Here is a 17723-nt window from a genome sequence, read left to right as displayed (position 1 = left end):
AACAAAAAAAAAAAAAAAAAAAAAAAAAAAAAAAAAAAAAAAAAACTACGACTAAGAATATTCTACAATATTCTGTGAAGGTTAAATCCCTACCATCCACATAACAATAAATAAGTTCTAGAATGGTATTCCGAAATGGCCATGTGGTATCAGTAAATCATGGCATTCGCCCACAATATTGTAGCAAATGGAATTTGCCCACAATATTGTAGCAAAACTTATTTACATATTAAAAATATCTTTAGTAAAGTGGAGTGCATCTCCATGGTTAAATCCCTACCATCCACATAATAATTAAATTAAGTTCTAGAAGTCGTATTCTCAAATGGGCATGTGTATTAGTAAATCATGGCATTCGCCCACAATATTGTAGCAAAACTTATTTACATATTAAAAATATCTATAGTAAAGTGAGTTCATCTCCATGGTTAAGAATCTTGTTACATGTGGTCTTAAATGTATATATATTTACTCCTATATTGGTTTTTTTATAATTAATAATAATAATTTAAAAATAAAGTTATCATTAGTTAACGCTTATGTTTTTTAGTTTGGAAATATGATATCTATCATTTCATTTGGATGCCTATTTATATAATATTGAAGAAAACATAAATAATGAAGCTTATGGATGAAAAATCATTGCAGGCAATTTAAAAGTCATGGCATAAATATTACAAATACATTCATAAATTATGGCAAAAAAATATGAAGACATGGCAAAGGTTGCATATAATGTCTTCAAAGTTATGGTCTAATAAATATCTGGAAATAATATTTTTATAATAATATTTTATTTTTTTTTTTAAGTTAAACATTATAATTTGCATTAGTCAATACTAAACTAATAGCAATCAACGAAACTAAAATCTTATCTTGACAAAAAACATAATAACAAAAATATTATTAATATATTGAAATACAAATTAATAATTAAATATTAAAATAAATAATGATTAAAAAAATTAATAATATATTTGAAATACATTAATATTAAAATAAATAATGATTATTTTTTTATTTAAATATTGAGATAAATAATAATTAAAAAAAAATTATTAATATGTTTAAATACAATGTAGTCATTAATTAAATATTGAAATGCTGGAAATATATTGATTAGTGTTTATAGGAATTTATATATATATAAATTCCTATAAACACTAATATAGATATATATATAAAACCTAGAATGATTAATTAAATTTATCCATGCACTTAATTTAAAACCAGCATTGCATTTATGCTAAATCAATTTGTGTCCACCACCAGATTCGTGATGAATACTTTAGGTAAATATACACATCTATATTATGATTGAGAAAAAAAATGATAATTAAATTTATCCATCCACTTAATTTAAAAACAACATCGCATGTCCCACCACCATATAAGTGATGAATAATTTTATGTAAATACACAAATCTATAGTATAATTGAGAATTTTTTATTATTAAGAATGGAATAAATGTCATTTCCCTTACCTAACATTCTCATGATGAAATATTGATAATGTAATTTTAGTTTATTTAAATAAAGTTTTTTTTCGAGATGATGTTAGAGTTTTATTTTGCGAAGAGTGCGAGGGTTAAATATTATTTTAATAAAAATTAAATTAAATTAATTATATTTACAGATTTGTTTGTTTTTGGAATAGATTTTTAAAATTTTAATTTAATTAACAATAATTATTAAGTGAATGATAGAGATTTAATCTTTATAGAATATTTTAGAGTATTTTTAATAGTAGTTATAAATTTAAAATTGAGATTTATCTAAAAAATAATTATTTTTTTGTTATTTTTAATTAAATTAATTAATTAAAAATCATGTCATATGAACATGCATCATATAAATATAAATTATGGTTTTTTGAGCTTGTGATTGTATTTATATTTGAATGTATTGCTCTTCAATATGTTTCAAATAAAAAAATGAAATTGTATTTGATTTGAATACGTATCTCTCTAAGGTGTTTCAAATAAAAAAATGAAATTGTATTTGATTTGAATACGTATCCTCTAAGGTGTTTCAAATAAAAAATGAAATTGTATTTGATTTTAATACATCGCTCTTTAATATGCTTCAAAATAAAAAAATTGAAATTGTATTTGATTTGAATATATCACTCTCCAATATATGTGTGAGGGAATGGAAGATATGGATTGATCTCCATGGAATATTCTAGAATATTAGTAGTACACAAATCAATGGTATTAGAATATTTGTATATTGAGTATTAGTAGTGATATCTCATATAGTCTGCACACTAATATCTTGTTGAGGTACCGTGAAAAAGGGAGAGAACAGAAGACTAAGTATTGAAATCCATTGATGCCAAACTATAATATGATCATTTTACTTTTAAAATAGCCATAGGAATCAGCATAGTAACACATCAATTGATTCTCGGGGCTACAACACTTCTGTGGATAAAAAATGGAAACAACTTACAGATTAGAAGCAAGCTTAGAACAACAAGCCTTTCTCTCGGAAGGTCCATGTTATCCTTCAACAATCAAAGGATACGAAAGGAAGATGTAAAAGGAAAATGTCTCTTCGCACTTGGATCTGAATTGCAACAAACAAAGTTAGTCATACACCTTCATAAGATGGAGGAATTAAACATGTGTTTGTCCGAGGTGGGGCATCCATAATGGAAGAAACTCAGTTGGGCTCTCAAGCCATCCATGCTTGCGCTAACACAACCCAAACTCTCGGAGCATCCTTGTGAAGAATTCAGGCTCACAGTTGCCTCTTGTCTCAACAAGATCATAGCTTTAACATCGCCTCTAACACCTTACAATAACAATATCACGAGGGAGATATGTAGTTGATAGTAGAATCCCTTCAAGGGTTGAACAACATCATGCTTCCTACCTTTTAGAAGCAGCAAAAAATCTTAGAACTTATGGCAGATTTCAACTTTGGCACGTTCATGTTGAATCTGGGATGTGAGGACATAATCTTTTAGGTGTTACAGAACTTTTCACCAATGTTTCATCAACTCATCCAGACCGTGTCACAACAAGCATGAAAAAAATTATGTCATTGTTTTTAGAAGGAGATGTCAACATATGAAAGATACTGAGATCTAGTTGTGTCATCAGTCGCTTATGATCTAGTCGAAAAGTTGGTCATGTAAAACATAAAATTTCTACTAAGAAGGAGCTAAAGAGGATGGATGGAGGAATCAAGAACAAAGGTAGTAAAACTTGCAGCAAGAATGAACTAAGAAGAGAGGACTATGTTTTATCTGCAAGGGATCTTGGGCACTTAACCATTCATGTCCAGGTGATAAGGAGGAAATAAGGTCAGAAAAGTTGGAGACTCCTTCAAATCATGGGGGTTCATCTATAGTTGGGTTCACTGGTTTTTAGAAGAGCACCCACGAAGGATCCAAACAATCAAGTATAGATGGTGAGCAACATCACAATGTTTTTTACATAGACTTGCAGGACAAGTCGATGATAATCAGTCAACTTGACAAAGTACTTGTGGAAAGGAAGGAGGTAATTCGTCCTAACGATGTGGTAGACTCTTGTACAATTGAGTCCATAGATATTTGGGAGGACATCCATAAAGAGTAAGGGAAATCAGCTATAGTTAACAGTCCACTAGTACATCCATGTTTGACAACCAGAGAGGGTGAACAACGGATTGTCCCCACACGTGGAGAAGGCCATGAAGAGGACATTCAAGGGGACTCGAGTGAGGAGCCAATAGTAATAAACTAGCATGATGAGCATGATCATGAGGGTAAACATGAAAAATATAGTATGTAAGATGAGCCATTTCTGGAGAGTCAGTCAAAGGTTCAAGTTGAAGCTATGATAGTTGAGCATCTAGTGCAGACAGATACCGAGGCATTCAACAACGCACCAGAAATGCCAGTAGAGGACTTTCGAGAAAAGATCATGCATTTCAAGATAGACCTTATGATGTTGAAGCAAAGAGTATGGACAATCTGAGACACTGTCTTACATGAGAATAGGAAAATTGAGGAGCTCACAGGGGTAAGTGTCGAATCAGCATCCAAGTTGTCTAGGGTTGAGGAATGACTCAAATCCCTCACAAAGCAGGAAGAGGAGTACAGTTGGAGTTCCAAAGCAGTCCTCTATAGGAATACATAGATAAGACTTGTGGCACTATCAACCTGCCTTTATACATTGGAGAGAGTAGGGTAGAGTTCTCCATATGGATCATGTTGGGTGACCAAGTGGAGTAGCATGAGTTGAGCATCATGAAACATCATCATAGTAGACTTATTCCATGTGCAGGCATTCTTGCATTGGATCCTTCCCACGAGATGGATTGGAGAGAGGTTATGAGTTGGAACTCTTTTAATGGGATGATTCCTAGGAGGATACCATTAGACAAGGGCATATTACAGCTTGGGCCCTTGGGAACGGGCAGTGATGGAGGGATGAGATGGTATGATAACCCACAGGTCTCAGGACTTAGGTGGCATTGGGATCCCATTGAATCTATTAAGGGCTAGATTGGCTGGAGAATTGTTTGGGATCTAGGTATTGAAGGATCCATTCAAGATCATTTTGTATGAAGGCATGGAATAACACACTGGTTTGTATGAGATTCAAGTATCAGTATACAGATGTTTTTGTTGTGGATAGAAGTGGATTACTTGAAGGAAAGAAATCTTTGGGTGAGAGGATTTGTAATATTCCCTTTTCTTGATGGGATCAAAATTGACGGAATCTACCCATTGTATTTACCATGGTATTTTCCCATGGAATCTGCCCATAGTATGAGGGAAAATAATAAAATACGGTTTCTAGAGAGTCCCTCAAGCCTATTAAAGGTGATAGGAGCTAGGCATTTGGATCATCCTCAGTTTTCTATTAATTTGTCTTGTTGAGAACTTGGCGAGGATAGTTCTAGCCTGATCCCATGGACGAAAACCTCGTGGGTGAATTTGTCTAGTGGATCCATCCAAGGTCCAAAAGTGTGCTTCAGAGTTTAGTTGGTTGAGTATGTTGATGAGCAACCTTACATGCCATTGGCAACGGTTTCTATGTTAATCATTTTGGCATGTATTATTTGCAGTTATTAATTAAATAAAATGGTTGCATTCTGAGATCCCTTGTGTTCTTATTCTTGCTAAAAGAGTATTTTTAATCAAAATACTAAGGTGTGCTAGATCTTTTCACATTTTTAACATTTAAGATCTTACAATATTCAAAAATAGATCTTACAATATTCAAAAATATTTAATAGAGATTAAATTCTTAAAATCCACCTAATAATTAGTAATAATTAAATTCAAATTTTAAAATCTTATTTAACTTTATTTCAAAATAAACATATTTATAATAATACTTTTATTAATTTTTATGATATTTTAATTTTAACCATATGAAATAAATATCTCATACATATAGTTATTCCTATTTAAAAATAATTTAATTTATATAATTACATTAATATATAAACTCATCAAACTTTGTTAAAAATTATAAAACGAAATGCATTGCACACCAACCAATTAAAAATAAGTATAACAAGCGTAATCCCTTACGTCATCACTTGCACATAAAATAATGGCCGTAGTCTAACGAGGTGGAGGAGTTAACCGGAAAGTTATGGAAATTCCGGTTATATTTAGAGAAAATCCTGCAAGGATTTTGTAAATCTAAGTTATAGTTGTTAAACTTCAAAGTTTTAGGTGTCCTGGACGTTTTTGATGGTGCTGAATCCATTTTCACCATCAAAAACACGATTCAAACACTACCTCTATAAAAAAAAATTGAATTCTTTTGGCCCAAATTCTGACATTTTTGACCATCCGAGCAATTCCTGGTAGACAACTCCGCAAATAATATACAGATAGTGACTTTGTTTAGTCAAAAGAAAACTAAAAATAATGTACAGACAGTGACTTTGTTTAGTCAAAATAAAACTGAGTGCATTACAGGCCAGCACATATAAATCACGCGTCATCGCTTGCGTCATCAGTCGCTGACAATTTAGATTTGAATGAATGCGAATGAGCCCCGGAAACTCTATAGAACCTTCTCTATCTCTCAGCGATAACCTGTATCTGCCCCTCTGAGTAGTGAGGAAAAGGAAAATAGCAGGTACACACCGGTTTATATTTATTTTAACTTTGGATTTATTAAATTTTAAGAATATTAAATTTTTTTTATTTAAAAAAATTGTATTTCAAAAAAAATTAAATTTATATTTATTTTAATTTCCAATTTATTAAGTTTTAATAATATCACATCTTTTTTTTATTTAAAATAGTTTGTATTTCAAAAAAATTCCTATAGATTCTAAATTATAATCAATTTGGTTAATTGTAAATATAATTATTAATTTTATAATGTTTTTTGGGTTTATATAATTTCACTAAATTAAAATGTTTTAATCTAGTCTAAACTATGTGGTGAAGATAACGATTATTTTGCACAACCACTTGAGATAATCCAATTCACTAATTTAATATATATAATATTTCTTCTAATTATCCCCGGATGCAGGTGATAACTAAGATGGGACAGGCGTTGGGGGATGGCCACATGCTGGCTCGTGGCCATCACGTGGCAGCCATAGATAACATGGCCAGCGAGTGCATATGGTATAAGGTGGATTGGCAGGAGATAGTAAATGCTCCGCGAGGTAATTCGGCTCAGGCGACGGCAACAGTTATGGCAGGGGCGCTCCAAAGCAGAGCGGTGAAGTCATAAGGGGTATCGATGCGTGGATCAGAGAATGTTTGTGGTATGGCAGTTGCCTGGCCTCTCCGTCTCTGTCGGGATTTCTTCTCCGTTTGTCTGGTTCATCCCTCAGTCGGCGTTGGTTGCAGGGGGTCTGGTTGCAGGGGGTCTGGACTACCCTGTTGTCTGTTGGAATTTCTTTCCCCTGCCTCCCACGAGAATGGTGAGACCTCGGCAGCGCATGCTTAGCCGCCGAGGCACTTCCAGAGGGGGAATCTCGCGCAGTCATGAAGCGGACAATGTTGTCCATTGCTGCCACTGCAACATTGCTCGCTCCACTGGCGCCAACCCCCTCCACTCCAGCCAATTCATGGATGCAGGGGCTTCGAGCTCGAATGCCTTGCCTGCCTTTGGTTCGGCTATCTTCAATTTCAGCAGTGCCATGAACAATCCGCGGATCAGCGCGCATGTCTCAGTCTTGTTCATAGAAAATGCCCGGGAAGATGAGGACGCCCTGGATGAACAGGGGCAGAGGACGAATGACAATCAGAAGCATGAAGCAGCGACCTCTGAAGCTGATAAGGAGCAGGGGGTTAAAGGGGCGGCCTCAGACCCGGAAAACGTAATGCAACGCAAGCAAGATCAGAAGCCGGGAACTGGCGAGGAGGAAGACACCTTTCCCACTGCGGCTGAAAGAGAAGCCTATGGCTGGTGCCGGTAGAGGAGGTGCAAATGGACGACTGATGACGCCCGCACACAAGGTTTCTATGGCTTTCTGTTTGGTCTTCTGCTGTTTGTTTTTTGACTCTGTTAAAGTAACAATGCTTCTGGTCTCTTTCGTGTCTGGTTTAATGTCCATGTTCCTGAATTTTGTGTCAATGATTTGGGTAAGGTCAGTGTCCCCTGCGTGGGACGAAATGGTTGGTGCCCCTGCGTGGGCGTGCTCTTATGGAAGTCTGGCTTTTGTGTCTAGCTCCCCTGCGTGGGCTAGTTTTTGGATGCCTCTATTGCTCTCGGGTGACATACCCAGAGCCTGACTCTCTCTTGTTTCACCATGATGTATTTTTGAATCCTGTACATAATATAATAGTTTAGTCTTTTACCGAGAAAAAAAATATTTCTTCTAATTATTAATTTTATTCTTTTATTTTGTTAATTTTTTTATAAGTTTTATTTTTATTTTTATGTTTATATAACATTACAATTCTAGTATAATTAAAAAAAGAAACCAGCAATTATCATATTGTAGGAAACTGTGTTCTCCTTGTAACAAAGTACCATTTGCCTTTAATTTCCTTGCACAACTCTTATATCTTGGGTCGGAGAGTGTCTTTTATTGAGCCCATAAGCTCATGAGGGGTTGTGTAAGTCTCTCTACGTCCATTGAGTTGATACGCACCTCTTTAAAATAAAAATAAAAAATTAGGATCTAAATAGAAAAATAATGCCGGCTATAATAAAAGAAAATTAATATGCTGTAACTTAATTTTGAAAATAATGTGGGCTATAATTAAAAAAGAATGAATATATTGTAAAGTAATTAGAAAAAAAATAAATTAAAATGTCTGGATTTACATGTTATATAAAATATTTTAATGTTAATTATGTATATATTATATATCATTCTAAAAAAGTTATGTATATATCATGAAAAAAATAAGTTTTTAACGTTAAAGCATTTATTTGGTGCTATATATACTCCATATAACATTCAAAAATACAATTTAAACAATGAAAAATTACACATTGTATTTGCACTCTAAAGATGTTTGCACCCTCTCGGCTCATGTTAGATTTGTACTTAAAATAGATCTATGTTGGTGATTAAAAAGGAGAAATGGATAATTATCCGTGTTTAATTTCTTTACACAATGGTTTTATCTTAGGTTGGATAGTGTCTCTTATTTTATTTTTGATAGTGTCAAAATGTTTATATAACAAGACATTTCAACATCTCTTCTATAATAAATTAAAAACTATCTCTACATAATTAATTTAATAATTTTTATTTTTTTAGAAGATCGGTTATATTACCAAAAAAAGTCGAGGAGCAAGCTCCTATTACATTCAGCTATATTGAGATAAAAGACTAAGCAGTGAGATAGGAGCACAGTGCCATCTCCTGTGCTTGATTTCAAAACTTCAGAAAATCTTTTAACTATTCTAGAATACTGCCTGACAAATTGACCTACTAAGAAAGCAAATTTACATAACATGTATTCTCTGGGATTTATGGCTTATAGATTGAGTATTCTTGAGCTACTTGATTCATGTTGTTGTTGTTGACCGAGTTCTCTCCTTCGCTGCTCATAGTTTTGTTTTTGTAGTATTCCACTGCTTCTTCAAGATGCTTACATTTAGTTTTCAGTGCCCTTATCTCCTCTTTTTGCACTGCCATATTTTGCTTCTGAAAGCTGTATTCCATTCTCATTTCGCTTCTAAGATCTTTGAGTGATTCTTGCAGCCAGTGTATCATGATCTTGTTCCCTTTGCATGTTGGGCATGAGTCGTTCCTAGTTGCCTTTTTCGATGGGGTTGAACTCCTTTTGATTGTTCCTTCCTCTTGCTTTGCTACTGCTGATTGCAATCCTCTGTCTTGAATCTTTTGAGTGGCTATATTAGATGTGGCCAAGGTGTATAAAGAACTGAGAGGGGGCCTGCGGATAAGGAGGGATTGGTAATAGACTGCGAAAGTTTTTACTGATTGTTGGATGACGGGTTGAAGAGAGATAGGGAGCAGAATACAAGAGATGTGGCCAAGGTGACTATTGGATTGTGAGAAAACCTGCGAGTATGGAGGGGAAGGTAAGAGACAGAGATAAGCTGCGTTGAGGGATTGCTGGACGAGATGCAATAAGATAGAGGGCCGAGAGCTAGTGATCGTAGGGCTCTGGGAGCGATTATTTGAGGTTGAGATGAATGGCGAAGAGGAACTCAGATCAGGAAAATTCACTCTGCACTTAACAGGGAACTCTTTGCTAACACAGTCTTGCTTATTGGTTATTAGCCTACCATTGCTCTTATAGCCCATTTGATCATCCCACGAACTGCATTTGGAGGCAGACACTTGAGTGCTATTATCCTTCTTGGATTTTCTATCATGTTTTCCTCCAATGCAATGATATTCTGTCTCGTGAACCTTGTGAACTGGATTGCCTTCTTTGACATTGCTCATGCAAAGATCCCTGCTGTCATGATTTTTCCACTGCCTGCCCATGAATTTCTGAGTTTCATTTGGGCTGTGCATCCTTTGATGTGCTGTGCTTTTTGATTTTCGATTTTTTTTCCTTATTCGACCTGATTTTTCCCTTGATTTTACAGAACATTAATCTTATCATTTTCGTTGAATATTATGGCACTGAATGATAATATTCTTCTTGGTTCTCACAGACACTTCCTTCCTTCTTTTCCACTACATGGTTTGCATGGTGATCCACTTGCTGGTTATGCATTCTCAATATATGTTTGAAGGTTACATTACCAGAACCTTCTAAATTCCTTCTAATTCTTTTAATTATTATACTCATAAACTCATTGCTTGGACTTTTGTTTCGAACCATTGCTTCGATTATAATGGCTTAATCTCCTAAAATTATTGGATTTTGGATTCCTCTTTTTTGGATCATTCTTGTCCCCATCAGCAAGCTATAAGCTTCAACCTTGTTATTTGAAATTTGTCCTAGTCCCCATTCATAGCTGACAATTTTTTTCCATTCAGATCGAGAATTATTCCTCCCTGCTCCTGCCTTTCCCGGGTTATTCTTAGAGGCTCCATCAAAATGCAAACAATGTCTATTCTGAAGTTTTTTCTAGCTTTCAATTTCCTCTTCAATCATTCTTAATTTCCAATTTTTTCTTGATTTTTCTTTTTCTGTCCTTTTTGGCCATTGTTGTTTATTATGGCTTTGATGAGCCAGTCTATTTCTTCTTGTTACAGAATACTATAGTCCGTTGGTGTAGTTCCTTTTTCATTGAGGATTTCAGAAGTTAGCCCCCAAGTTTTTGATAATGTTTTCCCAATTCTCGGATTTTGATTTTTGAAGATGCACTTATTTCGAGTCAGCCAAATTTGCTAACATAGAACTGTTGGGATACATTTCCATATTCTTAGAATTGTGACTTTCTTCTTTATTGCATATGCGTAGGCTTTCTCTAATGTTCTAAGAAATTTCGGCAATGGTTTTTCAAAGTTTATATTCATTTCCAGTGGGCTCATACGCTGCTCCCAGCACTCTCTTGAGAATTTACACTCTTGGAATAAGTGTTGGATGTTTTCCTCAGCCTGCTGACATAGGGGGGCATCGTGAAGGCCCTTGGAAGCCTTCTTTTTTTTAAATTTTCATTGGTCAGGATCTTTCCTTTTAAAAGAGTTCAAATGAAAAATTTTATCTTTGGAAAACTTTCTTATTTCCATGCTATTTTCCAAGCATCCAAGTCTTGTTGATTGTTTTGATCTTAGAGGATTTTATATCCAGTTTTGACTATGTATTGCCCATTACTTGGGTCCCAAAGGTAATTATCTTCCTCATCATAGTGAATTGGTGTTGCCCCTTTTAAGAGCTTCCTGATTTGGTTCCATTGTCCTTCTAGGTTTGCTGGGATTGCTGGGATTTTCCATTCCTTCCATTCCTTTTGATTCCAAGAGGAGATTGTATGTAAAGTGTTGAAGCCTTTTCCTTTTATCCATTCTTGGATGCCTTCAATTTCCGGATGGTCCTGTATTGGGTCTTTTCCCATGATCCTGTCCTCCCAAATATATATTGTTTTTCCATTACCTAGGATTTTGGAGATGTGGTTGCTCATTAGAGGGATTACTTTTTTAACTAGCTTCCATACTTGGATGCTTTGTCTTATTGGAATGTTTCCATTTAGCAGTTTTTCCTTGGAACCATCCATGTATTTATTGATGAGGGTTTTTTTCCACCAACTCTCTTTACCTGTTATGTGTCTCCAAACTATTTTCATTCCTAGAGCTGCATTCATGAGTCCAGGTAATCGAATGGACATGCCTCCTTGTTCATATGGTAGCACTACTTGTTCCCACCTGACCAAGCTGAACTTTTTGTTTTCTTGCTTCCCACCTTGCCATAAGAGGCTTCTTAGGATTAATTCCATCTGTTTGTGGGCACTTGTTGGTGCCATGATTATTGCATATTGATAGATCGGCAATGCAGTACGGAGAGATTTGATTAATATCACCCTTCCAGCCATATTTAGCCACATCATTCCCCAATTCTTTATCCTGTCTTGCATTTTTTCAATCTGTTTTGTCCATATTTCTGCCTTCATGCTCTCTTTTGATATAGGTAGTCCCAGGTAAAGGAAGTGATTCCAATTTTCCTGTACTAGGATTTCCATGATTTGTGAAATCCTTTGCATGGTTCTAAACGAAATATTCCAACCATAGATCCTGCATTTTGTATTATTTGTGATTCCAATTTTCCTGTACTAGGATTTCCATGATTTGTGAAATCCTTTGCATGGTTCTAAACGAAATATTCCAACCATAGATCCTGCATTTTGTATTATTTAATAGCCCACCTGACACCTATAGAAATTCATCAAGAATTTTTTTTAATCTTCTTGATATTATTGTTGATGCTCCTCCCAGCAACAGTGTGTCATCTGCAAACAAGGAATGGTTTATGGTTTTTATTCCTTTTTCTATTCTCAGCCCTATGATAGTTCTTTCTTTTCTCTGAGTTTCCAATGATTTGCTTAAGGTTTCTGCCATTATTATGTAGAGAAACGGGGAGAGAGGGCAACCTTGCCTAAGGCCTCTTATGCTTTGAAAAAAATCACTGGGTCTTCCATTTATGAAGGGAGCGATCCAGGGGGTAGAGATGCATTCTTGTATGACTTCTATTATTTCTTTTGAGAAGCCCAGTTTCTGGAGTACAACCATTAGGTATGGGTGGCTAACTTTTTCAAAAGCATTTGCCATATCTAATTTGATTATAATACATTTTTCTTGCTTTAGAATACTGGAGTGGACAACTTCCTGAACTATTATAACATTGTCTATGATTTGTCTGTTTTAGACAAATCCTCCTTGATTTTCTAATATAATTAGGTGCAACACTTTCTTGATTCTATTTGCCACTATTTTTGTTATTATCTTTTAAGAGGAATTGCATAGAGAGATGGGCCGGAACCTGTTGAATGTGGAGGGGTTTGGCTCCTTTGGGACTAGAGCAAGATAGGAGGATTTTGTGTGACTCCCCATTTTTTTTTAAAGACATTTTTCGCCATTCTTAAAAAGTCCTTTTTGATTATATGACAATGATTTCTAAAGAAAGCTATTGTAAATCTGTCTGGACCGGGTACTTTATCCGGATGCAAAATCCATATGGCCTCCACTATCTCTTCTTTTGTGAGGTCCTTGCACATTTCTTTGTTTTGTTCTTTTTTTATTTTCCTTTTTGTGTGCTGCAAAATTTCTTCATATTCAGTCGTTTCTTCTGCGACTAAAAGTAAGTTTTTGAAGTGCTTGTAAGCTGCTTTTTTTATTTCTTCCACTCCTTTGACTTCTTGGTTTTCCACTTGTAATTTTTTCTATCTGGTTTCTTGCTCTTCTGGTTTTCATAATGTTGTGAAAAAAAGAGGTATTCTTGTCCCTTGCCTTGAGCCATAGGCTTCTGGATTTGAGTCTGGCCTCTTCTTCTTCTTTCCTGTTTTCCCTGTATATTTCCCAAAAGATTTCTTTATCTTTTAGGTAATCTTGCCTACTTTTTTCTTTACCTTCTTTTTCAGCGTGCATGCTATCCATTTTTTGTTGTAACTCTATTTTCTTTTCTTTTCTTTTTATTTCATTTTATCTTGCCCATTCCTTTAGCTTGGCTCTTACATTTTTTAATTTTGTCTCCCAAATGTACTGTGGTGAGCCTAATATTCTTGGTTCCCATGTTGTTTTAACTAATTCGTTGATTTTTGTGTTGTTGCCCCAGGTTGAGCTATACCTAAAAGGGAGTGGGCCTTGATTTTCCATTTGCCCCAATGTTATTACAACCGGTTTATGATCAAAAGTTGTGGCCTGAATGATTTTTGATTTGATAGAGCTGTACACTGCTGCTATGTTTTCTTGAATCAAAATTCTGTCCAACCTTTCTTTTATATTATTTTTAACCACTCTCTTATTATCCAGGTATATTTTCCATTATTTGGAGGGATGTCCAAAAGGCTGTGCTGCTCCATTATTTCTTCTAAAGAATTCCTGGATGGATCCACTTGATAGATTCCTCCAAACTTTTCCTCTATACTTCTTACCAGATTTAAATCCCCTCCTAGAATTATTTTCCTGGTTTGTGTTTCTTGTAAAACTTCCTTCTGTGTGGCCCAGCACTGTTCTTTCTCCTTATAGTGATTGGGGGTTTATATATTTATGACCCTGTATCTTTCTTTTGTACTGATCTAACTTAGATCCATTAATATCCAATGCTGATCTGTTTTTTTTAGTTAATTCCCATATTCCTTTTCTCCAAATTGTACAGATACCTCCTGATGCTCCTATTGCCTGGATTGCTTCCCCTTCGTAGTGTCTGAACTTTTTTTTAATATTTTCAAATTCTTGGTTGTTTGCTTTTGTCTCCTAAATCATAAGGATATCTGGGTTTTCTTTTGTCAGTATATCTCTTGTTGCATTTTCTTTAATAGGTGTCCCCATTCCTCTGCAATTCCAGAAGACTATTATCATTATTTACTTGCTGGGTGGTGCATGGTTCCTTTCCCTTTTTTCTGTCTTTTCTCCATGTTTCCTATGCTTTTCCCTAGGAAAGTATCCATAGGTTGCTGCATCCCAAAGCCATTTATTTTGTTGTTGCTTCATCCCTTATCTCTTTATTTATCTTTCTTCCAACGTTTTTTTGGTTTTTTGCATTTGGAAATGCTTCCTTTGATTGCTTTCTGGTTAGAATTCTGTCTACTGAAGGAGGGGGAGAGAGGTGAGCTAAAACTCTGGGGGAATGAGGAGATTTGGGGGGGGGGGTGGTGGGAGAGTGAGGGGTTCTAGATCTAGATCTAGATTTGGGTCCGGGGGATGGGGGGGGCTGAAGGGTCTAAGGGATCAAAGGGGTTATGGCTGGCGAAGTCTGTTTTTGGCGAGGGAGGGAGGGCTTTAGTGGATGTTGTGGGCTACAAAGAGGGTTGGGTTGATTGTTTATTAGCTGTCTTCTTTCGTTTGACCTGTTCCCATTTATTTTCCAAATCTTCAATCTTTTCACTTTCATTTTCTTTGTTTTTTGTACATCTATTTGCAAAATGACCATATTCATGACATACCTTGCACTTGAAGGGAATTTGTTCATAGTCCAGCTATTGTATGTGTGTCCACTAATCCACTTTGATTTTGATAGCTTCTCGGATTCCTCTCCCTAGATCCACTTCTACACAGATTCGGGTGCATGCATGCATGTTTTCTTTTGGCTCGCATCTGTCTATGTATTTCCCAATTGCATTTCCTATGGCTTTAACTGATTCGTCTCCCCAGCATTGGAGGGGAAGATGCGGCAATCTAACCCATATAGGTACAACATTTGGAACATCCATTTCTGGATCAAAGTCAGGTGTCCATCTGTTCAAATACAATCCCCTTGTATCCATAAAATACGGACCGTTCCTGAATATCAAATCTCTGTCCTCTTTGGTTTCGAAATGAAAGGTGTAGTACCCTCTACCATAGAACTTGATTGAGATTTTCCCAATTATTGATGCAGAATAGTTTCTTTCTACCCATTTTTGGACAGTCTTGTGTGATGGCTGCAACCCAGTAAACTGCCCTACTAATCCTTGTTCTACCAGGGAGAGTGCTGCTTTTCTTGGGAGTGCAGGAGGAAGAGATATCTCTGGTATTTCTTCCATTCTTTTAACAAACTTTGAAACTGATGGTCTGCTCTTTGCTAGACCCATTGCAGAAATAAGGGAGGCAAAGGCTTTTGTTGTTACTTCAGTTTCTTGTTGATGATCTAGATGATGATCTTCATCCTCTAATGGGTCCATGTTGCTTAGACCTCAGCAGCAGAAGGCTACTAAGGGTAGCTATGAAATGTTGCGGGTTGGGAGCAGAAAATGCTCGCTGGAATTGCGATCTCTCCTTTTGTAGCCTAAGGATTGGACCTTAGCAGCAGGAGGCCACTGAGGTGCAGCAGGGGCTGCTTCGCGCTGGGTGCTATAGCAGCTAGGGCTATGCGCAGGCATCCACAGCGGCTCTCTCGATCACTAAAATTTAAAAGAGAAGTTGGAAATTAATAAACCATATAAATTTAATAATTTATTAACTAAAATATAATTTAATAATTTAATTTTCATATCACTTCAAACTACCTAAAAATTATTTAATTTTCATATCACTTCAAACTACCTAAAAATTATTTAAATTATTATAATTATAATTTAATTTTCATATCACTTCAAACTACCCAAAATTATTTAAACACATATCACTTCAAACTACCTAAAAATTTTATAAGAATGCAAAGATCTACTTATTATTTTACTATTCTAAAAAATATTCATTCTAATTCTAATTAAAAACTCCAAAATATTAATTATCAAAATAATCTACACCCTCAAAATACTAAATTCTTCAAATACATATCACTTGAAACTATCTAAAATTTTATTAGAATGCAAATATCTACCTATTAGTTCATCATTCTAACCGAAAAATTAACACTATTTAATCGAGGATTCTATATACTCTTCTGGTCGAAATTCCCTCAAATTTTATTAAAATGCATATATCTATCTATTAGTTCACCATTATAACCAAAAAATTAACAATTTAATCAATGATTCTATATACTCATTCTGATCGAAATTCCCTCAAATTTTATTAGAATGCAAATATCTACCTATTAGTTTACCATTATAACACCATTTAATCGAGGATTCTTTATACTCTTCTGGTCCAAATTCCCTCCATTAATAGTGCCATTGCTTTTTTTGATATTCCAATCAAAATTACTTTACACTTTGTAAGTCAATTATATTATAAATGAAAAAATGACACTGTAAGTCTAACATATATCTGTGAGCCAGAGAATGAATATTGACCTTGCAATCTCTGAGCTATAAACTGAATTTGCCAGTGCGGGAGCAGCGAGGAAAATATGGCATCGATGCTGCATGATAAACAAGCAAACGAGTATTCGGAGCACAGGCCGACTTATCCTGCTTCTTGGTTTTCTATGTTGGCCTCTCTCACTGCCAACCACCAACTGGCTTGGGATGTGGGTGCCGGCAATGGTCAAGCTTCTATTTCTGTAAGAGCTCTTCAACTCTTTTTCTTTTTTGAATTTCACATAGACTGTATAATTTCATGTGAAACTTTGAATACATGGCCGTCACAACCAATAATTAATGAAATTACGGGGGAGTCGATTGCAGAGCATTACGATCGTGTGATGTATCCCAAAGTGAAATATGTTGTCACTCCGCCCGTCATATGGATGAAGAGGTCTTTTCGATTGCGGGCGAGGAGGGATCGGTGGATCTGGTGACGGTGGCCTAAGCAGTTCACTGGTTCGACCTCGAGACCTTTTACTGTCAAGTGAAACGCCTCCTACGGAAACCAGGGGGTGTGATAGCCGTGTGGACTTATGGGGGTCATACCATCAATCCTGCTGTTGATGCAGTGTATAAAGATGTGTGGGAATCGACCGGACGTTACTGGGACCCCAGAACTGGGCAGCATAATATAAAATATAGAAACAAAATCTTGGGCAATATTTGGTGAGTAGAGAAAGAATTCTTAAACTTATTTGAATATTAATTCTATTTCATATTTGAAGAGGTAGTGACTGTTGTCTCATTGTGGTAGGCAATGTGAAAATTATGTGGATGTAAATTTCTAATAAAAGCGTTATAATGACTAATTGAAATATAATTATAATGAATCATTGAAATGTATTAGGAAAAATATTCAATGTAATTTAACAAAATTATGTTCCAAAAGTCTTCGTGTAGATTTTACTAAAATTATATTATTTTTAATTTTTCAGATTTTTGATGTGAAATATTATTATCTTATTATCTTTATATGACATA

The sequence above is a fragment of the Pinus tabuliformis genome, chromosome 7, assembly GCF_031772625.1.
Source record: "Pinus tabuliformis cultivar Carrire ecotype Pingquan chromosome 7, CPIR1, whole genome shotgun sequence".
NCBI lineage: Eukaryota > Viridiplantae > Streptophyta > Pinopsida > Pinales > Pinaceae > Pinus > Pinus tabuliformis.
This window is presented reverse-complemented; position numbering follows the sequence as displayed.